Source organism: Bombus vosnesenskii, unplaced genomic scaffold (genome assembly GCF_011952255.1).
Source record: "Bombus vosnesenskii isolate JDL3184/JDL3185 unplaced genomic scaffold, Bvos_JDL3184-5_v1.1 scf7180000013265, whole genome shotgun sequence".
Lineage (NCBI taxonomy): Eukaryota > Metazoa > Arthropoda > Insecta > Hymenoptera > Apidae > Bombus > Bombus vosnesenskii.
The window spans coordinates 8269479-8293622 of record NW_022882925.1 but is presented as its reverse complement, the minus strand read 5'-3'; the positions used below and the strand labels follow the sequence as shown (position 1 = coordinate 8293622).

Sequence of the window (24144 nt, the reverse complement as noted above, 5' to 3'; positions counted from 1 at the left end):
TGTACGAATTTATCAAAAGGAATTGTTTTAGATGATGGAATTATTTATTCCAACTACAACCGGGACACATTTCGATAGCTTCTAAAAACGATCGGACCTTTCATAAAAAGTCCAGAATATGCTGGCAGTTTCTCGTTTTACAACTATTTCCTTAAAACAGCGCGATTAAATTCCAACAGACGTGGCTACAAGTTGGGAGAGGGGTTCGAATCTACTTAAAATTAAATTAAGAACCGTTTAAAACTCTTTTCTTTCTTTCTGCTGACAGCAAACGCTGGTTTGGCCAGCCCACTACCTTATCACCCCCTTTTTCACGGAGATGTGTCCACGAAAAAAAGCCTGAAAACCACTGGCATTTTGCTATAACTTAGTGACTATGCTCTACCAAGGATAATTTACAGTTGTCCCCATACCTCCGGCCTGGATGAATGTTAGAAATGTTTTGGAAACTTCATTTACGGTTTTATTTTGATTCGTATGTAGGGGGATTTCGAAACGAGAACTGTGTTACGAGCGCAAACATGATCCATGTGAAAATACAGAGTATTAATTCTTTTTAACGCAAGTTGAATGGTTGCGTGGAAAGTTTGATTTTCTCCAGTATAACGCTGAAAACGTGGCTTCTTATGTGAATGAATAGCAGTAGCGGTAGTTGAGGATTAACTGCTCAGAATGATTGAATTAATATGTAGGAGGAATCGTTTTGCGAACGATATTCATTCATTCACAAAAATATTTGAAGTCTTACCCTGGAAAAATTTCGTGTACAATACATTGCGCGTCATATTTTAATAATTTTATTAGTAAGTAATGACTGAAGCCTCAAGTTCTCCCAGAACTGAAGTCTCTCTAATCTGCAGAATAGAACGAAATCTGCAAAATTATGGAGAACTTCCTTTCTACAACCGTAAACTACGTATCGCTTTGTGTATACATATAAAGAAGGGTAAACAGTTCAAAGAAACGATGCATGTACAACAAGCAGAAGCCAGAAAGAAACAAATGGAGGGAAAATAGGGGAAGACTTAACGATAAAGATAAAAAGAACAGAGTGAGATCTAGAGGAAGAGAGTTGGAAGAGAAAGGGGGAAATAGAGAAAGAAATCGTGAAAGAAATTCTGAAAGCTATACAAAGGGAAAGGGACATACGGGGTGAAAAGGGGAGGAGTAAGAATAATAGAGCGTGGAAAAGCAGGAGACAGGGAAAAGGTGTTTTGCAGGTGGAGGGGAGCTACGTTAAAGCAGATTTATCATTCCACAGTAATAATTACCTCTTAAAAGCGAAGGATACGTTTACAGTAATTGTGGCCAAGACAACGGGTTCAAATAAATTCGTCTGTCTCGCACGATGCATTGCTTATGCAGAACGTTGGAGGGTAGCGTATACGTTTCCCTTAATTTTAGATTATCCGCCGTCGGGAAGCGGAATTTCCTTAAATTCAACAGCTGAACGTCAGTTTTTGATCTTTCTTCGACATCTCCTGTTGGGAACATCTGTCTTCGACATTATGAATATCTTACGTGTGGAACAAAATTTTCCTCCTTCCTTTTATTATACATCAGTTGCAGTATGATTTGGTGGCGTGAAAACATAGGTAGAGGCTATAGTTTCCAATGTATGTTGATCTTTGAAATATAGACCCGCGGTCCTTTAATAATAATGAAAAGATAATATGTAACTAGACCGCACGTTAAATGTGCGATAAACGTTAAATGCATAAAAAATATGCAGAATATGCTACCAATATTTTTGATATAAGATTGATATATCGAAGATTAGTTGTGATAGATAGTATGTTTACCAGTATATTTAACAATATTTTTTGGTACATATAGTTTGTGTCGTAAGAAATTACAAGCATTTTGTGCAAGCTAGCAATTGTAAAAAATAACGTTATAATAACAATAACGATAAGATAACGGCTAAAACATGGTTCAAAAAATATATGGATTAGAAATGACTCAGTAATCGCCCTACTCGTCATCCGCCGGCCAAGAATTAATCGAGTGTAGACTTAGCCTTTGATGTTTAATCTTTTGACCACTGCATACCGATATACTGTTTCCGCTAAACGATTTTTTAGGACGAATCGTAGCTATAGCGCCTCTTCTTTCCATACTGCATTGAAAACTGTATATTGGCTGTTACTATGCGGGAATAATTTCACGTGTTTGTATCCTACAGTCACTTACGAAAGTTATAGTTACTATTTTAATTTACATCTCTTGAGTAACCTGCTTGCAATCCTAAGTTTCCAACAATGCTGCAGTGCAATAAAACTCGTATCATTAAGTAATCCTTTCCTTCAAATTCAAGATTTTTTAATTAAGTTAAATGATAATTAAATTAAATTAAATAATATTTTTCCTTAAATTAAAAATCGACTGTTTAAATTGTACGTATGTACTTACATCTTGGAATAGAAACGACCAGAAAGTGTAGCGACAGTTGTCAGAAAGTGGAAAGGCAACATCCCTTGTAACTGCGCGAAAATGAAGTCGTTTGTTTCGCAGGCATCCGATGCGCGAATACAGGAAGAAGAAATTCGAGAGCTGGCATTTCTCACCCAGTAAAGAACCAGCTCGACATTCCTACAAGCTATTCCTTTGTAATCTATACGGGTCGCCTTAGGAAGAAGACAGAGGAAAGAGAGGAGGATCCATCAGAAGCTATGTCTTTTTTCATCCTCACATTCATCGGGGATAAAACGATAGCTTCGAGTGCATTCCAACGAATGATAAAGACGATGTCGACGCTCGTCTTATTTCCTCTTCTAAGACAGTTGACAAATATACGTAAGATTTTGGTCGTTCCCATAAGATTAAAGATAAGTCTAGAAAGATAAGTCTACTATCTTCTTAAATAGGTTTTAACTGCGTGCCAAATTGCACATATTATTAATAACCACGAGGAGTATAGAATTATAGATATTTACGCAACTTATGAATATAATTAAAGGAATGAAACCTAAACAGAAATTTGTTTTACCTACAGAGAAAAATATTTGAAATTTGTTTTTTGTTACCGATATTTCCAAAATGTATGGACAGAGAATAAGTTAATTTATCAATTTGTATGATAATTTCAAATTATATAAATATTTAGTTTTACAAATTAGCACCGAAGATAGTAACGAGTTTAAATTATTATTGAATAATAAATAATAAGAGTAATTAATCATTATTAGCTTTAAAGAGTAATTAATTATTGTAGCAATAATATTGATAGCAATAATTTTATGATATTGTTACCCACTGGTTTTTTCTTTAGAATTACATATGGGATACATAAATTTTGAGCTGAGTACTCACATTGTGTAAAAGCACATTCTTCAGAGATCTGTCAATCAAATGTATTTTGCTGGATCTTTTAAATCCAAAGCCAGATTTGTGTCATATTTTAGAAAATGTTCTATACGAATGGAAGTTGCTGGGACGTGAAAGGCACTCTAATTTAGACCTTGTCATTTCTACATTGCTGCATTAAAGGCCTCAGAACGAAAAAATAGGGTAAAAGGCCTTTCATGAATTGTCAATATTGTTCATATCTTAAATTCATATCTTAAAATCAATAACCAACCAAGCAATATGCAAAGTCAATCGACTTAAATATTCGATCGATGTGGCAAAACTTTACGGATCGATTTTCCACTTCGCTTAATTAACACGTTATGGCAGGATGTACAAGTAACGCGAGAATGTGTTACGCAAGTACGGAACTTTTATGCAAGCAACTAGCAACTTCTTTATTAACAACAGTTGTTTCAAGTTAACTTCTCGCAAGCGAAAGTTTCGCTGCGAGGGAAAGGTAGGTTTAAGCATTTAATCGAACTTCAGCGTTGTATAACCCTATTCCTTAATACGCTATTACGATACATAACAGTGATCGAAATTATTTGTAAAGGTTGAAAGAGAAACATATGAAGCAGTTGCCTTCTACAGAGAAAACGGCAGGAAATTGTCTGGAATTATTATCTTTACCGACATATTTTTTAACAATGAAAATAATTGTGAATCGATTAGTCATCACAAGATTATCTATTATGTAATTTAGACAACTCTTTATAAGACAGCTAGAGCTATCATTATCGTATATATGTGTTACAGCACAATTTACTATAAGACACGAACATAACCAACAGCATAATGTACCATAAGAAGACAAGCATAAAAACATAAAGAGAAAACAAGCTCATCCAACATCCAAAAACAATTCCCGTCATAACTATTAAACCCTCTTCCAAATCCAGCATCCTTTCAGCAACCCTGTGCCAACCCTTTCCCACTGTTCATCTAAAAATTGAACCACCCAAACAATTACCGTCGCTGGTCGACCGCATAAAGGGAAAATCCAACAATTCCTCCGGAAACGTCACGAAATCGCTCGCCACCAGATCTCACCAGCAGAAGACTCAAGAAAACCAGAAGAACCCTGTGTATCAGAAGAATCGCGCGGTAACGGCGTGCCTGTACGGGCGAGAGCGCGCACGTTCACGTTGTAGATAGAAAGAAAAGGAGAGAGTCGGAGCGACAGAGCATTCTCCTGGAGGCCACGAGCTTCTGCGACTTTTCCTCCGGCAGCGGTCGGAGCTTGCGCGAGGCCAGCTCCGTTCTGCTCCAGAGGAACATTGGGGAGGGAGGATGGCGAAGAGGAACGGAGAAAGGGAGGCTGCAAGTGCGAGTGAAATAACACGAGTGAAAGGACGAAGAGGTAGGCGTGAAACAGAGGTGAAAAGAAGAGGATAGAGAGCGTGTGTGCAGCGACGGTTCCAACGGATGAAAAGAGATCGCGTGGGAAGAGATCGACGACTGCGGAAGACCATGGAAAAGAGCGAGAGGACCCGATCGTAGGATGAAGCTTTCGGGGGTTGTCGGGTTGCCATGGCAGCTACCCCGGCCGGGTAGCAGACCCCAGTCTTGCCGCGGCGGTCGCCGAGTGCGCAACGGCTCTGTTCTTTGTTTCTTTTTCGCCGTCGTCTCGTCGAAGAACGCTCGGTGATATATACTCGGTTCTTGTGTGGCTCATTCTCCCCGGTTCTGGTGAATCAAGTGCGCGCGACCGTCTAATCGAATGCCCGTAGTTGAACACGGCCGGCTGACAGATAACCAGTAGAATGTAATTCTTCGCCGCTTGTTTTCGCTCGAGTGATCGCCACGCGTGAATACCTGGTCGCGCCAGTTGTCCCTTGATCGAGAAATATCTCTTTCCTTCCCTTTTTCTTTCTTTTCCGCCTGGTTAGAGTGGACCAATGAGATTTGTAAATTGTAATCGTAAATCGGAGATATCTATGAGAATGATCAACGTCGTTGCTCTGTAGTAGCTTCGTAGAAACGTCTTTATTCGTGGATCGAGAGTCGGCTGAAAGTCGGAGAGAAGATTGCGGCCGAGATCGTAAAGTCGAGGAAATGCGTGGCTAAGGGAAGCTCGCTAAGTGTCTTGGAAAGTTACAAACTAAACGATTTCGGGGATGAGGAATCACTGTCTTCTGAGAAATTTGTTGACGTACGTGGAGTATAATATCTGCGTTCAAGATTCTTTTTGCAGGTTTCTTGATTAAATATTTGGCAATCTTTGCTCGTGGCCATGATTGCGTTATTGTAGTGGAAACAAAGGATATGACTCATTTTATTTATCAGAGAAGAAAAATTTGGAAATGGTACATGTTGTCTTTCTCTAGCTTTTCCGATTGAATATCTGGCATCCTAAAGAGATGATTACTTTGATAGTTCTACTGGTGTTGATTTTATCGTGCAAGATAGAAATATAATTCGTTCCATTTCAGTGAGAATTCAGAAATTAACATTTTTGTTTTGAGTAATTTAAAATTAGTTTAAAAACGATATATGCAGTACGAAGTCTACTTCCCTTTTCTTCGATTTCCTGGACAAATACAATAAATTCTGCATGTGTAAATACATTATTAGTTATATTGGGTTAGTGGTATTAGAAAATTTTTAAATATATATGGAGCATAATAAACTCTGCGATTTCGTAGTTACATATCTGTATTCTGTTACAACTATTGTATCAATAGATTTATCCTAGGAGTGAGGAGTATGACTTGTTTCGTATCAATAGAGGCGTCTGCCTTTGAGGATTTTCGAAATGAAACGTGCAATATAAAATCTGCTCTCGAGACTCTTTTTCTCGGGTTAGTGTTTGAATCGATAGATATGAGTGTGTTGTTAATTTTAGCGGCGATTTTGTAATAAAAGTGAAGAATACATAGCTAGTTTTGCACAAAGTTTGTTTGCCAGGATTTTGGAGGGTCAAAGTTCGCGAAGTGCTTCGAATCTTCGATACTTGTTTTCGTTAAGCTGCCTGTTTCACAGGAGTTTTAAATTGTACTTCAAAAGGAGGAAGGAAGGATGTTTTTATTGGTGTTTGCTGGTATCGCGTTTTACGCGACTATTTACTCGAGTTTGTAAACCAGACACGGTATGAAGAATTAACAGGATTCGATTGACCTGGATTCGTATGACGAAGATAGCTGATGGGATCCCGTTTCTTGCTTTTACGGACGACCCAAGATTCTTTTTCTCAGTTTGCAAATCTGAGGTTGCATCTTCGGCTTAATTTCGTATAAATGTGAACAAATTCTATCTTTCGGTGGATTTTCTTGTGATGTAAAAATATTTGAAATTTTAAGAATTAATGGGAACTCTCGTCATATTCAGAATCTGGCAGTGAGTTTCAAGTCCTGTTTGAAATATGGTTTTGTTTCGTTATAGACGTCAGGTTCCATGGAAAAATTAATGGAACTATGGCCACATCTAGAATCTGACAGTTGAAAAATTTTTTAATTTTTTAATTCGTAAAATGTTAGCAAACTTTAAGTATCCTAAATTTCTGTAAGTAAGTTTCTGTTTGAAATATTTTCCTGTTATTTTAGAAGATGTCAGGTTTAGAGAGTAGAGATTATTATTACAGTAAACACATTATTATAAAATGTCAGATGTTGCTAAGTTAAATACTATGCATGCCATGTAAAAGAAAACAGCACAGCCATTAAACACTATTTATATAGTTATATAATATTACGTAGATACAAATTTTGAAAATATCACTTTTGAACGTATAATGAAAAATATATCTGGTCGAAAAACTACGCTCACCACTGTACATATTGAAATATTGCAATATAATTGAGAAAGTTACAAAAATCCTTAACTTTTTCCGCTAGTCTCTCGCGTTTTCGGATACTCTAAGAATTTGGACACATTCGTGTCGAGTGTATAATGCGTTTCAGTACAGTGTCAGCTAATAGATAAATAAATCAGGCTGACTCTCGCTCCCGTTGATGATTTTCCACCGACTCGAGCGTTCCTAATACTCGTCCGGCTAAATCGCCACGCGGATCTGCCGCGACAAACAATTTTCGCGCGACGACGCCCCGTCGCGTCGTCAGGATGGCTCGTTTACTTCCGTTAACAAGTTCACGCCGCGTCCTCGCGTGATCTCGTTCACGGGAGTCTTGCGAAATAGAGGTGAGACTAGTTGAGAAACGCGATCTTTCGTTGGCGCGGCTTCGTCGACGCGAGATAAGCGGAAGAACGTAATTTTGAAAATTGAAGTAGATTCTTCCGCTTCGTCTTTCTCTTCTTTCCTTCTATTTTCTGTCTTGATCTCACGTGTTGAGAATTCGTGTTAAGCTCCCTGAATACTTCTGATCATCTTTCGTTGATTTTATAAAAGAGACGACACTTCGCATTTTTGAGTCTTTATACGTTTTTCGAGTAAAGACCAAGGAATTACACGAAGTGAGAAAGAAAAGGGATCTAAGAACTTTTTTCATGTTTATAATAGTAGGTGCTTGCCAAAAGGAATGGAAAATACTTTATGACGAAATGTCGATGTTATACATGTGAGTTTGTTTTTAGATTTAAGAGATATGTTTGATGTCTCCTATTTCCATTTTGATACGAGTGGCAGCCGCGGGTCATAGATCGACGTACATGTTCAAATACATATTCCTTCGACATCTCGTGTTGCATGGCGTTTTTAAGTAAACTAAGATATCAGAATAATGCTAGTAGTGAGTGAAGTAAACTAGTCCAAAATAAACTGGACTAACTATTCTGTACTTATTTTATCAAGCAGGAAAAACCAAATTTATAAAATTATGGAGCATTAGAATGATTGTTAATACACGGTATATATTTCAATATTTTACAAAGGCGAGACATTAAAATCCATCATTTTAATCACATGTGGAACCAAATGAATCACTTTCATTTGCTTATTTTTAAAACATGTAACGTTTACAAATAACTGATAACTGCGGATTTAACATACACACGCGGACGACAGAAATTAATTGATCGTAATATTTAAACTTTCAATTCGATTATTGAAATTCACGTACAAGGATATTAATCAGGTTATGAAGCACAATATTGCAAGAATGATGGAACGATATACTAAGTAACATAATAATTTTTATCTTTGATTTTGAGGAATCTTTATTCACGAAGTTTGTATTAGGTTGTCCCAAAAGTTTCTTTCGTTTCATAAGTGAAATAATAGATGCACAACATTTTTTATTTTATATTATTTTACGGATTTATGTATGATTCATTTTATAGTAATAGAATAATATTGATCAAACGTAATTCAATAAAATAATATGAAACAAAAAATGTTGTGCATCTATTACTTCCTTATAAAACAAAAGGAACTTTTAGGACAACCTAATATGTCATACAGAACTCTGTCATTATTATTTTTTTTTATTTGGAAGGGTACGATATTTCAAGGTCACCTTCATTTTTTCAAATAGTATGCTATATCTTCTTTTATAAGTAGTGAAATTGTGAGTATTTGGATGACCGACGAATTTCAGTATAACATTAAAAACATTCATTCTTTAAAAACCTGTAACAGCCACCAGAAGGAATTCGTTATCGGAAAGGACAGAAAATTAAAAAAGAAGTTCTGAAATTCATTGATAGCAAAAAGATATTAAGAGGAGTGGCGCATATGCTGTTCAATAAAATGCCAATTGTGTGACAATATATCGGCTTTAAATCTTTCTCAGTTATCGCTACGAATTTTCTGAATAAACTAATATATTTTTAAGAAACCATATTATAATACATAAGTGGGTTGCGGATATTTATGCATTTATGGGTTTAAAGATATGCACAAATATAATATGTAAAAATATATGTCAAGACATAGTCCTCCTTGTAACATTCAATAAGTGAAACAGATTTGTATTTAAGATTTGTATTTTCTCTAGTCGTCTATCCAAAAAATATCCCACGTCTATCCCACGAACACGACAATCTACTTATGAGATAATCTAATAGTAATATGTACTACACAATAACATAGAAATCGTGGCTCACTGAATTCCCAAATGGAACGCAACACCAACTCAGTTTTCCCACCCGAACCTCGGAAACTTTGCAAATACACGATCATCCCTTCAGCGGCACCCCGGAGCAGTCGCGAAAAGAGTTTCGCGAGACACAATCTCCAAAAAACGATTCTCCACGGCGAATATTTCGCGGAGCTCTCTTCGCGCCGGTTCTTCTCGGTTTCTTCGCCTTTGCAACCAGTTGCTTCGCGTGACGTTTCGTTTTTTTCCCGAAGCCTCATGTCGCGCCTGTTTCCTCAGCAGCTCCGTAGAAGCGTCGCGTTCGCACTCTTTCCCTCGAGAGGAGCGAACCTCCATTCCTTCCATCGAACACACACACGTTCGATAGTCGCCAGTCGATCGTAATTCTTTCTCTGGGAGACTTCTCAGACTTTTTACACCGGTGCCACGGAGATTTTCACGAGACGATCGCCCCGAGGCTCGATATCGGGCTTGATATCCGCTCGATATCGATCGTTGACTAGAAGCTAGTGTCGTGTTCGCCAGAAGCACGTGGAGTCGATGGATTGATTGGCAACGGTTCAACCACGTCGTAAATAAAACGTACGTGACAATGAGCCTCTAGCAATGTCTGGATAAATAGCGACCTCTTGTTATCTTTCTAGACGTTTCCTATCTGATTTCTTTCTTCATTTGTTCTTCCTTTTTAGCTGGCTCTTTTCGTTTATAGGAAGGGAATGTTGGTTTGAGAATCTCTGGTTTCCGTGACCGAAAGACAGCTCGGGTTTGAAAGAATTTTAGGTGGAATGAAGAAACTTCATCTTGGAATAAAAGTAAAGGAATTATTTTTTAATATTACGAACATATATTCGATGAATATCATAAACAAATGTTAGAAGTCGACTTTCTGTAGAGAAATTAAAGAAATTAATGCGTGGAAACTTTATTCGTTTCATTTTTCGCAAGATATTGTATGTATGTTAATTTCTCATGAAAGTGTAAAAGTACAATCGTCTTCTAATTATAATCATCTTCGTAAACTTTCTTGCAATTAGATTCTTATAGTCATCTACATTAAATACTGCGTTACCTTTTCATGACAAAGCAACGAGCAGTCGTTTGCGAATTCTCGTGTTCATGAATGGTGAATCTCGAATCACGAAGTTTAATATCAACAGATTCTTCCTGTTCCATCTGTTACTCGTGAAACCTGTTAATCGTGCAAGTGTTTGGCGAAAGAGCTGATATCTGCGAATAATTTCAGCTTCTGAGTATGTGCCCGACGTTGGAAATCGTATCTCTGATCTTTCAAACGACCGTGACCGATATCAAACGTTAATTGGAATTGAATTCGTGTTAAAGACTTTAATTAACGTGCGACTAGGATACCACAGTGATATTTTGCCAATGAGAACAGGTGCAGTGAAATTATAGTGCGGGGATTCGACCAGTCAAAGTGAAGGAATGTAATATATCTAAATGAATGGGAATGATATATATTTTTGTTTCATTTTTCGTCGATTTCATTGGAAAAGTAAATGATAAGTGGGTGTTGCACGATGAACGTCGCAAAGTGATAATTAGAGATTCCAATGAGTATTTACGAGGATATTTGAAAAATAGTTTGAAACCCAAGCGCGAAATATTACGTGGAAATAAGGTAAAGTATTGGCAAAATTTGAAAACTTCTGAAATATATATATATATATATATATATATATATATAGTCCAAGATAAACTAATTTTAGTACCGTTGGCTATTAATTATAAATAAAATAATAACTTTTACTATTTTGTCATTTCCTTTCCTAAATTTTGCTCATTTTTGTATCAAATATTTTTAATTACATATATACAGAGTATTTAAAAGACATTCGGATAATTCCATATTAATGCTAATTGATTCTTTGATTAATACTCGGTGCATCAGCCCTGTCTTCCCAACGTAAATTTCAGTTAATGCAAACATGCGAATTTCAATGTAAAAATTTTCCTGGCATATCTAAGTAATTCTCTACAAAATTTTTTTCGCATTTTGCAATTTTACAAAGGGAATAGCAATTTTCTATAGTTGGTTTTGCAAGCTCTACCATTTCTATTGCGAATTTAAATCGAAAATTTACATCCGAGCAATCCCTGAAAAAAATTGTAACAACGCAATAAAATAAAAAGCATATAAAAACTTTCTGCCAGGTACTTTCATGAATAACAGTATTTCAGCGAACTGCAACCGTAACGATTTTCACCAGAGAAGCTATCGAACCGTAGAAGTCTAAACTGGGAATATCGCGAGTTTCGATCATGTTAGACCGGCTCGGCAATCGAGCGCGACAAGACTGATATTCTAGGGTGATTAATTCGACGGATTCGAAAGCAAATAGCTGCGCTTCCTCCCGATACCACCTGGGGAACCCAGCTCGTTGATTTTTACGCAGCCCGCCGCAATTTCATTCTTTCTGCCTCAAACAAGATTGTTCCTGCTTTTTATAGATTCTCGATAATTAAATCGATCGCGAATCACTTCGAACCGAGTTTCGGATTTCAAGCTCGATGATTGCTTGCCGTCGAATTAATTAGAATACCAAAATGTGCTAGTTATCGAGCTATCATTGTTACATGATTATTTGTTCGATTATAACATAGATGTCGTAGCTATCGATTTAAATAATTAAACATGATAACAAAGTTTTGTCATCTTTTGTGATTCTATTTGACTTCGAAGTGCCCAAACTCGATTATTTTTATGTTAACCCGAAATTTTATTATCCCAACTTTATTCCGATACAATCTTTCGTAGTAAGATATTAACGAGTTCAAGACAAATAATGAGAACATCCACTACTTACATTATTAAGCGAATGCGCTGAAGTTTCATAGAATTTGGAACGAAATTTTAAGGAATGAAAGTTTTAACTTAGATTGTTAATATTCTATTACGCGAATAGTAAGTTCCTTAATTTCTTCGTGAGTTTGGAGTAAGTTTTGTGCCTCCGAGGCAATTTGTTTTCTCGAATATTTTCCCCCGTTGGAAAACAAGAAGAATGATTAAAATGACAATTCATTTATGGAAATCACGCAGTGATTTAAATAACAGACTTTTCGAAATTGTGACTTTTATTATGTATTTTGTAACACTTTTGGGAAATATAAAGTAAATTGGTAATGTCGTAGATTGATGCATACTAAATGTAATGTTGGAAGAACGTTAATAATTTCATAGAACTAAATTAAAGTACATAAAATATCTTGATATTTTAAAAATACAAAACGCGTGAGAAAGTATCTTGAAGTTTATTGTTAAATTTCGGTTAGATCGGATGTTAGGATCAGCTTTGTTTTGAGAACATGATTGTAATATGATATTAAATTAGACACACTCTAAACCTAACCGATATAGAAAGATGTTTTATATTAAAAGTACGTTAAAAGCACATTGAATGCAATATGTAATTCATTTCGTTACATTCGTTTGTACAGCACATGTGCTTTAACCTTTTTTCTTAAAACTACACTCGATAGTTGGACGCCAAAGATACGGAATCTCGACTCCTTGTAGTGAAATGATTCATCCGATCTGCTCGTTGATCAACTCTATCAGAGTCGGGTACCTATGGCAGTCGTGATTAGAACGCATAATTACATTACAATGTAATTAACGATTACATTCTCATCGTGGTAGACAATAAACTGCTTTGCAGGTTACACGTTGCGATTCGAGAAACAACCCGTGTTTACGCGGAACTGATGTACTCCTTTTGTTTCGTGTCGGTGTCATTGGAATGTGCCTTAAACGCTTATGTCCGACAATTCACATCCCTATTCTACTTACTTGCATGCGTTCCTCATAGCGCATCATGATTTTGTACGTTTAGCTCTCTTCTCATCTTCCTTTTCGTTTATTTATTACTTATTTATTATCGTTCATTATCTTCAGTTTCAATAACAGAATCGTAATCTAATCGATACTTTTTTTTATTTCGTAACATGTCATATACTGCACGTAGAAGATCCTCTAAGGAAAATATATCCCGATAAGTTTTCAAACATTCGCTCACTGCATAAAGATTTTAGATAAGCTTATGTAGTCCAAATATCTACGGATGTTTGAACTGCACGTTAAGCTCACTGTTCACGCGTCGTCGTAAGAACCGAGAGAGAAGCCGGAAATTTTGGTTCACGCGGTGTACGTCAACCTCGTAATAATAATCTGTTGCTGAAAGATATTTGTTCATGCACTTTGTGACTACGTTTACTAGAGAAAATCGAGCTACGTTATTATTAAACTAACAATGGGCTTACATACTCACTTTGTAGTAAAATTAAAATACATTTCCGTTTATAAGCATTAAGTTTATTTTCCAGAGTAGGGTCAAGTAATATTTTGGAAGAATTTCTAACAATATGAAATGTTCACTTTAATAATTTTGAAATTATTTATTTGCTAGGTTACTTTAAACATAAAAGTTTTCGAAAAATCTTCAGCATAATTGGAATAAAACGTAAACTGGGGAAGTTAAGATGATTTAAGTCAATACTTAAGGCTGGATCAAGTCTGCTCAAAGTCTGAAAACGACGAAGTTGCTACGCCATGCTTTTAAAAGTTAAATTTCAAATTCGTCTTCTTCTAAATGTTTAACGTTCTCGTAGCAAAGAAGAAGCTTTCAAAAATCTACTTTAACGTCACTAATATATTATAATGCAGTTTTTGTTATATTTTTTAAGCATCAAGTTTTAAACACTAATTTTTAGAAAATAAAATGGTGATAATATTACGCTGTTTCAGTTCTTAGTAATTGCGACTATCAATAACTAAAACTGTGTAACAGCTAAAAACTTATTTTTCCTACCAACTACACAAATAATCGTCATTTTCCTAATAAGTCCTGCAATCCAGTCGCAACCATGTTAATTGTAGAAGACATATGGGTATAATTAAGTCGAAATAAAAAAAATGTTACACTTGATTTAGTTACAAAAGGAAATCTAGACAGGATCTAAACAAACTAATCTTAAAAAGATTTGAGCCTAATTAAGGATAATGAAAGAAGTGTATACGTAATTAAGGTAATGATGTAAAATCTAAACGTAATCGATCTAATCGTAAAAAGCTGAACTTTCACTTTCGTAAGAAGGAACGGGCACTCCCGTCCATCAGATTTCTATCTCTGAAAGCTTTTCATCCGGATCGAGCCGAAGAGTTTCGCGACGTAGCAAGCGAATGAAAAACGCGGCGAGAAATTCATTCGAAAGGTCCTGGGAGATCCGTTCAACCGACTCGATCGTATTTTGTCGTCACTGGTATTCTTTTCTCTCGTCGTGCGAGTGCCGTGTGCGGTGAATTCCCCGTGAAAGTATCTCGAAATGATATTATCGTGAGGAAGCCGTCGAGATTTTATCGGTCCACTTACTTCCAACAAAGACACGCTGCTGCCTTTTTCTCTCTTTTTCTTTCGTGAATCCAAGCTTCGTATCGAACGAAGATGTTTTCGGTTGGGATTCGTTTCACACGAATCTCAGTATTCGTCTGAGAAAACGTCGTTGAATACGACACGTGAGTCACGTGAAACTTGTCGCCAAAGCTTACGAAATTCTAACTAATATTGTCTCTTTACGTTTTTCTTCAATGGCATACATTGTTGGATTGGAATCTGTTTTTAAAATAACAATAAATAGTTTTTACGTCAGCAAGAAGAAGCAGAACATAATATACGATTTGGCGGTAAGCATCCATTGATGCTTTGTGCTCTGTACTTGATGTATTTACATAGCAAATAAATTTAACACGTAGCTAAATTCGAAGGTGTATTTCTTTTGATTAAGTTACGTCTAACGTAAATTTAAGTTTGTGGAGGTAAATTGAAAAATTCGATATTAAACGAAACAGTACGAGGTATGTATTCTTGACTTTTGTTGACAAACTATAGACGCATATTTCAGAAATGAAAATAAAGAGAGACACTATGTTATTTTCTTTTATTATAAAGTTGCTAGATTATAAACAGTATTTATAAAGTTCATCTTTAAACAAATGTTTTAAAATTGTGCATATTAGATTATAATTAAATTTAATTAAAATTAAATTAAATTAAATTAAATTAAATGGAAATCTAGCGCAAAGTTAAATAGAGCTCAACCTTTTTACAGATGAATTTATTTACCTCAAAAGGATATAATTATTTCCTATTTCTTTAAAGAAAATATTGTATATTTTGTATTTAACTACTTTTGAAAGGAGTAACGCACATCGTCACTCTTTTAATTTAATGAGGACAACAAGAGAATTAATTTTTTAAGAGAATTAATTATCTTAAAAGATATGAATTAGCTTATTCCTTTAGGAAAATCATTTTATGGAGGAATCAGGAGTTAATCTTTGAGTAAGGGGCAATTCTGTAATCTACTCCCATCTATTATTCGTCATAATACGGCCTAACAGCTTTGATGAAACGTAAATACGGGAGGAGGAGTGTTACGAATTTTGTATAGCGAACAGGAGAGTTAGCAGAGACTAGTGGAGTGAGTCATTTGTGGCCAGACAACCGCACACGACCTGTAAATTCGTGTTTCGATCAAGTTGCCCGCAGCAGTTTTTGTCGGCACCGATTACGCTAACGTAGAAGTTAAAAGATAGTTCAAACTAGTAAACTACGTAATTTCGAAAATAAAAAGTATACAAAATTGTAAACAGGGCGTTAAAGATTTTCATTAGATGAGAACGATCTGCTTGTAAGTGGATATACTGATTAAAAAACATTCGTTTCCCGAAATCTATAGTTTGTAATATCTCTTCGTACGATAAAAGCATATAATTTTTGTTATTTTCGTTTACACCGATTCATTAAAAATTGGGTACACAATGTACACGTTGTAGAATAACGTACAAATTTTTAAACCGTGTCTCTATCTTCTAGTAAACCGAGGGACACGTATCTGCTGTAGTAGCTGCAACAAAATTATGCCAAATCGCTAAATCAGTCTCAAAAAGCATCCGCACTATACTCCAACAACATTGTTTAATGCAGCCTGGCTTCCGCGGTCTTGGCTGGTGTAAGCCGCATAAAAAATGGCCCCGCATAAAATAACAATCGATATCGATTTATGCAGATTCTGCCAGTGGAATGAGTATGATTTATGCGAAATTCCCGGTGAGACAGATTCGTTGTACGCTCAATTACAGACAGACCAAGCTAAATAATCGAAAGGAGGGGCTGAGATTGGGAAAGGATCGAAATGGATAGAGACAGGAAGTGAGCACGATTGCTTCCTCAAACTAACAAGAGATTAAAACGATTGCTAGACGACGAATGCGGTCAGATTGCATTTGTGTTTGTGTAACATTAGCATATTTATGAAGAGGGAATATTCAGCGATGCGAGGAGGTGCGGGGCAGAGGTGGGTGGATTTAATCGATCTTTGACGAGAAATACGTTCATCCAGCGATTCCCTGTCCGTTCGAATAATTAATTTGACCGGTAATTCGGAATTGAATTTCAGCGAAAGTTTCATGGCGGGTGGGGTGGGGAATCTTCACTTTATCTACGCTGCTTTGATAAGGCTTGATAAGAGTACTTGGCGATGGGGCAACGTTTTTATTTGCATAACGCGCAAATTATCTTGTCGAGTGACAGGAAAGTTAAATTAAAAATTATGTAAATAATGTTTGACTGCTTCAGAGCGATATATTGAACGAGGAAGTTTTTTTTAGTGAAGGTAGATATCCTTAGTATAATCTCGACCAGTCGCGAGGAGACGCGATCACTAGGAAACGCGTCAACGAGAGTCGTAAATCCCCGTTACGATTGTAATAATCGACACCGCGAACAGATCGATCCCCTGATTTCCGTTGAGATAACAGGGGTGGTTGAGGTGGTATAACGCTGCGATTAACTGGGTTATAAAATATGTATTTCCAACAACTTTACACAAGATAGTAACGCCGATGCGTAAGAGGTAAGTGAAGAATAAATGGATTGCTCTTAGATGAGAGAATCAGTGTAGGGATGATGACTGATCTGAAGACAGAGCTCGAGACCTGGTAGATATGTTGTCGTCGAAGAAGTCTTGAGGTGTTGAGTATGTTAGAATTGAGAGTTAACTGAACTTCCGCTCTCATGTAATTACGGAGGAAAGCTCGGTGTGTAGGTATTTTTTGAACGAATGAAGCGGATTCGTTGTTCACATTTTTCGTTATGAAAAGTGAGGGTAACGATCCGCGATACCCATTGGTTATGGCCAGCGTTAATGAATGAAGATAGGAGGAGGAAACCTCCTACCAACGTGGCTCATGGGTGACCTTGTTCATGGGAAAACCCGGTTTTTCCCGTTATATAACTATCAGCTTTTTCCGTAATTTCTAAGAGCGCACAATAAACCTAAGGACTTTTCTAAGGACCATACATAAACCGAAAACATTTATGGAATTAAGGATTTGCACGGTAAAGATGAATAGGAAAAACTACTTAAGTTAAAAAGTCTAAGTTTATGGTTGGTCCTTAGGTTTATTGAGAGTCTGATTTACGGTCAGCGGACCCTTATTAGCGGCCAAATAACGAGGGACGTCGCACGGTTTATATCACTCGACGTAACACTTAGTATTGAAGATTATTGAAAGAAGGAAAGGGAAAAATAACTATTTATGGTGATTTTCAACAAGATAGGGTGAAAAGTTTAAAGAAGAAAATTCTACGAGAAATTAATCAAATTGTTTAAGTTTTGAATTATATTATCATTGCTTTCTTTACCACAGTCTTATTTCCTAGATATATAAAAACTGTTTAAATAACATACATGTATATAAATTCTAAGGGACACGCCAGTAGAGTATTGATTGAAAAAAAATGATTTTTTATATTTTCAATTGTAGCGAAAACTTTTATATTATAAAATTCATTTTGGCTAAACGTTACGTTTCAATTAAACATCTACAAATTACTAGAATCCATAAATTTGTTTTCACTGCGAAAGAAAATAGCGTTCGAGTAGAACCAAATTGAAACAGAATGTCCGCAAGAGCAGGAAAAATAAATGGTAAAATAAATAAAGCTTTGATAAAAATACAAAATACGATTCTTTCGTCCAAACAATTGGAAAAGTTCTTATAACGGATATAAAAATAATTCTTTTTGATTTGTTCCTGAGTAAACGTACCATCTGTCTCTTATCGTTTCTTTCAATAGACACTTGGGCACGTTTTCTCATAGAAGTTCACACATGTCCTAAGATCCTGAGATTTTCTTCTATTTGTCGATCAGAGTTCTCACTTTCCTCTTTTCAGTTCGATATAACGATTCATAACACAAGTATATACTCGAAACATAAAAATATATAACATAGGATAAATCATAAATACACTGTGAATATTGATGTACATATAAATTATTTTAATCCGATTTATTGAAACAGAAGAAAGTATAGACCAGACAAATACGCTTTGGAACACTATAGCTAACTATAGCACCGCTGATACTTTTAACATTTTCGAACTTTAAGAAAATAATTTGAAGAAGTCACTTGCATAATGTGAAAGAGCGTTGCTGATGCTAACAGATTTCAAGCTAAAATCATCCAAGTTGTCTATGAATATGTCAAGATATAATCAGAAACTGTTTTACCATCGGAGCAAGACAATAGCGCCAGCTTCACTTTTAACTTCTTTCAACTGTCTCTTTTATAAAGTGTTTAGCGAACACAAAGTTTTTCGATTAATTCAGACAATGCTACGCGATAGTTATCTTATCGAAAAAGAACAAGGTGCGATTTTAGCATACAAAGAACAAAAATTGAGAATTGTTGAAATCGCATCGTAAACTCGGGCGATTTCATAAAGTTGTACTAAATTTTTACGTGGTCCTACTATGCGTGAAGAAAACAAGAATGGTACACCTAAAAAGAAGTTATCTCGCCGTACTGAAAGACAAATTGTTAAAGTTGCGCGCAATACACTAAAAAGTTACATTAAAAAGAAACCGTGAAGGAATGTAATTTCAACCTTTCTGGTTGGACCGTTCAACGTATTTTTAAACGTAATCCGTACATTACAAAACAAAAAATGATGTCTGCATCTACGTTCTTAAAACGCCACAACGTAGTCAGACTTCAATTCATTAATTTACAACATTAATAAATCGAGAGCTAAGTTTATGTTTAATATGCCTTACTTAATTCACTATTTAGCTTCGTAAGGAAGAAAAGTACTTCTCTAAGCATAATTCCAGTGGAGGAAAACTTATCATGTGGTGTGCATTCTGCTGGAGGAGTAAGCTTCAATTTGCTTTCCCTATTTCAAAAATGAATAGTACAGAGATTGATATTGATATTTTGAAAAATAATTTAGTACTTAGTAATTTAATACTTATCAGCAAGATAATGCCCATATACATAAAAGCTGAGAACTCACAGCATGGCTTGAAAGATTTAACATGAATTAATTCAAACAATCTGCATGCTTCCCAATCGAAAATCTATGAGGCATTATGGTACGGCAAACATTCAACTTTCAAAAATTTTGTAGTTAAAAATAGTTGTTACTGAAATGTAAAATCAAATCAAGAATTCCGAAAAATTTAGTTAAAAGTATGCCAAATCGCATCTTAGAATTAATAGATAAAGATGGAAGTCATACTCGTTATTAAAATTACTTTTTTTAACCACCTACATTATAATTTTATCATTTCGTTGTAATTTAATAAATTGTTATACGTTGTAAATACATTGGTACATATAAATGCTCACCAGAGAAATATTTTGTTTATTATTATTTTCAAATAAATTCAATTTGCAATTCAATTGAATTGCAAATTCAAATATTCTTTGGAATTTTCTTCATTACATATAACGTTGCCCAATCCCTTTTATATGATATTGTTAATACTTAAAAACCACTCCATAGAACTCCAGAACGTTCGAAAATTGATGCTGTGGTGTTATTGTTACGCTCAGAAATGTATATAAACTGCATAAAACTCCGTATAATTATGACTCCATAAACTGCATATATATTACTATAATAGCTGCGATACCAAAAACTCCCATCTAAAATTATTACAAATTCCAAATTACGCGAACACCACAAGACGCGTATCTTTTACAACCAAAACCAACATCAAATCACAATTGCAATAGGAAAAATTCCCAGCTGCAATTAATACAAACTGCATCCTCCGTGCTACCGAGACTCGATACGAGCCGCCATCTGGCCAACCCCCAACACCTGTCGATTCGCATCTCCCCCTTCGCAATACGATCTCCCCCTATCAGGCTTGCCGCCTAATTGCACCAAACAATCTAGCAGCCACACCTCGATGACCAACGAAACAACCACCACCAGTCATAAAACGTTGTAAACGAACTCGGCTAGAGGTTTGCAGAGTGCAGTTAGCATCATATCGTCTGCGAGGCATCGTCAAAGTATTTGCCGACCGAAGAGTTTTGGTCGATCAATGAAAGGGAGGAGAATAATATTTCCTTTGACGACCGCAATGTTCATCATCATGTTCAATCGAGACCAAAGCCAAGAGAGAGAGAAAGAGAGAAAAAGAAGAAAGGTAGATATGGAGATATGGAGATATGGAAGGAGAGACCCTCTTCTGAACCCGTGAGATCAAGATCGATTTGCCTGGACACCAAGGAAGAAGGCCAACGGCACGTTTGCGGCTGGTCGGCTCTCTAACCAGCCAGAGTGGGCCTTAAGTGATTGTCGACCAGCGATATGTCCTTTGACCACGACCGGACCAATCTCGTGAGAAGGATATAATCCGTGCAGGCTGGCATGATTCGATTAGAATCGATTCCCACCCTCTCCCAACCTTCGATACTCCTCCAGCCACCTGCATCTTCGATTACAGTGCCCTTTGAATCGATGCCAGACGCTAATAGAATGCGAGGCAACTTCGCGACTTCGTAAAAGGGGGAAAAAGAACCCTCCAGTGCTACAGAACGGCAGACCGAGAACTGGGGACTCGGTGGTAGACAGCGTGTAAGTCGTTGTATGGGTGAATGTCGATGTTTTTCTAAGTCTGGTAGAAATAGACGAGGTGTTGGATATGAAGTGATTTGCGCCGCTTGTCTGGGGGTGTGGGAGGGGTTGAATCGCTGGGAGATAGAAGGATGGTTAATTGTGATGTGTTGACGCTGTTTTCCTGTGGTGGGTGGTATAGGTACTATTGGAGGAGGAAATGGTGGAGGAGAGTAGAAATTGGAGACTCGGTGGGGGTTAGGTGAATCGAACGAGCGCATGCAATGGGAGGGTATTTAAGGAAATAAAATAACACACAGGTCCTACTTTTGCAAGAAAAGAAGATGTTACATTGATCCTGTACGAAAAAGAATGTAAAGAGATGGGTCGATCTAAAGAAAATGTTATCGCGTTTGAGAAAAATTGCAAACAGAAGAGCAGAAGTTGCAGGGAACATCTTTTTTGCATACTTTACAACAAAGACTACATGATGTTTCGATGTATAAAGAAAAGTTTTACAAAATCTCTTCAATTCAGTCTGACAAAAATTTAATTCAAACTTTCATTCGCATACAAACTGCAGGAAACAATTTGATAAATATGAGGAAAGTCAAACTCAAAGGAGTTTGTACAGTATACCGAAAGAAAACTACAAACAGACTAAAAAAGATACATTTATAAGAAGTGGAACTTTAAGATAAAGAAGTCATTCCCCTGACAATGCTTGAAAACCAAAATTAGAAAAGTTTTGATACATTTTCTTGCCACGTGTTAAAAACAACTTCGATATAACGTAGCGGACTTTTTAATTTAATAAGATGCAATAAAAAATAACGATGGAAAAATGAATAAAAGAATGGAAAATTTGTTCTACAAAAAAATTCTCAAGATTAGTAATATCATATATGTTTAATGACAAAGTACTAGCCGTTTTAGAAATGTTCGAGTATATTATAATATACTGCAATGAATATATTCCACCATACTGTCACCAAGCTAAAAGAAACAACATTAAATGATTATTTTACGAATACTTATAAATTCATCTAAACAAAATACGAATAGATCGTAGGTTAATTTAACCTAGTTTTAAAGTGGTAAATTAATTGTGCAGATAGATTTAGCATATTTAAACTATGACCGTGAGCGAAATAGACGCTTATTATAGGAGCTATTAGCTATGTGAGCATGAGATTATCGGATATTATGTGCAAAGGGAGTTCGTCTCTGCCGAAGTTAGGTTAAGTTACACAAGTTTGCGAACTACAGGCTTTGAAGTTGTCCAAACCTATTAAAATATAACCACACGTTCTCCAGAGATAGAAATTTTTCCCTTATTTTCTACAACAAATAAATTTAACTGTTTCATTGAATTATTGTAATTCGTTCCCGGTGGCACGAAGCAAGAATCATTTCTTTCTCGCTGATGATTGCTACTGAAAAGTTAGGTACACATATGTAATATCGTGATATAATGTGTTTACAAAGAGTGGACAATAGAGATGTTAATCAGACAGAAAAAGACGATTGTTGTTCAACCTGAACTATTCACGCCAAACGCACAGAAAACAGCGCAATCCACACTCTCTCGGCAACGCCACTCGCAACCTCTGTCTCCGCTCGACTCGCACTCTGCTTTTCGACTAACGCTCTGGCCGTTGCCGCATTCCGTTGTCTTTTTCCTAGGCCCACCGCACACGTGTTCTGCAAGCGCTCGTGGCCAGGGTCACGTAGGTCTTTTCCACGAAACTATGCACTTGAAAAGACCGATGACACATTGATGGGCGCCTCGGCTCTCGCGACATTGTTCATAGTTCGCCCGATATTTCTTAGGCCTTTCGTCCACGATACTACACATATATTACGCAAATATTACTTGTAACTAATGATATCATGTTGACTGGATGTTAAAACTAGTAATTTTTTAGATTTTAAACTAGTAAGTAGTAACTAGTAAGTTTTCTAAATTTTAAATGCTACGTTATATAGAAAGGTTCATCTAACCTATTCTCCTGTTACGGCTCAGCAAGAAAAATTTATTTTCTGTTTTGCAGTATTCTCATTCTTTAGAAAAGCATCAATTTTTGTACAAACGCACGATTTTAGATGAAAGTAAGGTGTTACGTAAAAATTAAAAACGTTAGAAGCTCCAAATTAGCGTTAAAAGATAGGGAAATGTTCCTGAATATGACTGTGTCCAGAGTTATTATTACTTGTGTGATCTCGAATGATTGTAAATGAGTATCAAAGTTTAAAAACATTCCATGTACGAGGGTTAAATTAATTTCAATCTTTTTAAACTGATCTGCCTAAATACGAAGTCTGTGAGGTCTCTTGTTGTATCTCGATTGCTTTCTCTGTTCCTTATTCTTAGATTCACAGCAGAGCGGTTCAAAATCAGGTAATAGCGGTTGTTGCAATGCAAGAGATCGTTCACGCGAACTTTTACTCGACTGCCTCGAAGTGCAACTTCATGCAATTGAGTCTCTTTAAGGTTTAACGACAGTTCGGAAAAAATAGGAACAGGCGTGTATACTTGATAGAAGAACTGCGTGTTTACTCGATAAAGTTCTACTACAGACTGATGATAGGGACGATGTTTGAAGTTAGCCAAATTGTTTAGGGATGGACACTTGAATTTCCCGATTTGACACGTTCTTGAAATGAAGAGGGCATTTTTCAAAATGGTGAGGTGACCGCATGCGATGTTTAAGTGTCCGACCAACGATTCGCAGGCAATATAACAAGGAAGCGCGTAGAATTTAAGAAACGGAAAGAGGTATGCTAATGCCAAAAAATTCCGCGTCACTGGATTGTCCTCGATTACAATCGCACTGTTGCGCTGCAACAGCGGTCAATTTATAGGGA

At 36.2% G+C, this 24144-nt stretch overlaps 1 protein-coding gene and 1 long non-coding RNA gene across 2 annotated transcripts in view; one reads left to right on the top strand and one right to left on the bottom strand.

The window, feature by feature from the left end:
• Nucleotides 1-5052: 5052 nt before the first annotated feature.
• LOC117242984 lies at nt 5053-22429 on the bottom strand. Its single transcript, XR_004495372.1, has 3 exons — nt 22418-22429; nt 12157-12161; nt 5053-5286 (listed from the first exon to the last, which is right to left on the bottom strand). It is a non-coding gene; the product is annotated as an uncharacterized LOC117242984 (long non-coding RNA).
• LOC117242982 (dipeptidase 1-like) overlaps nt 5288-24144 on the top strand; it is a 146113-nt gene continuing 127256 nt past the window's right edge. The window contains exon 1 of the mRNA XM_033510064.1: nt 5288-5503. The gene's annotated coding sequence lies outside the window, so the exon portion shown is untranslated. The remainder of the gene's footprint in view (nt 5504-24144) is intronic.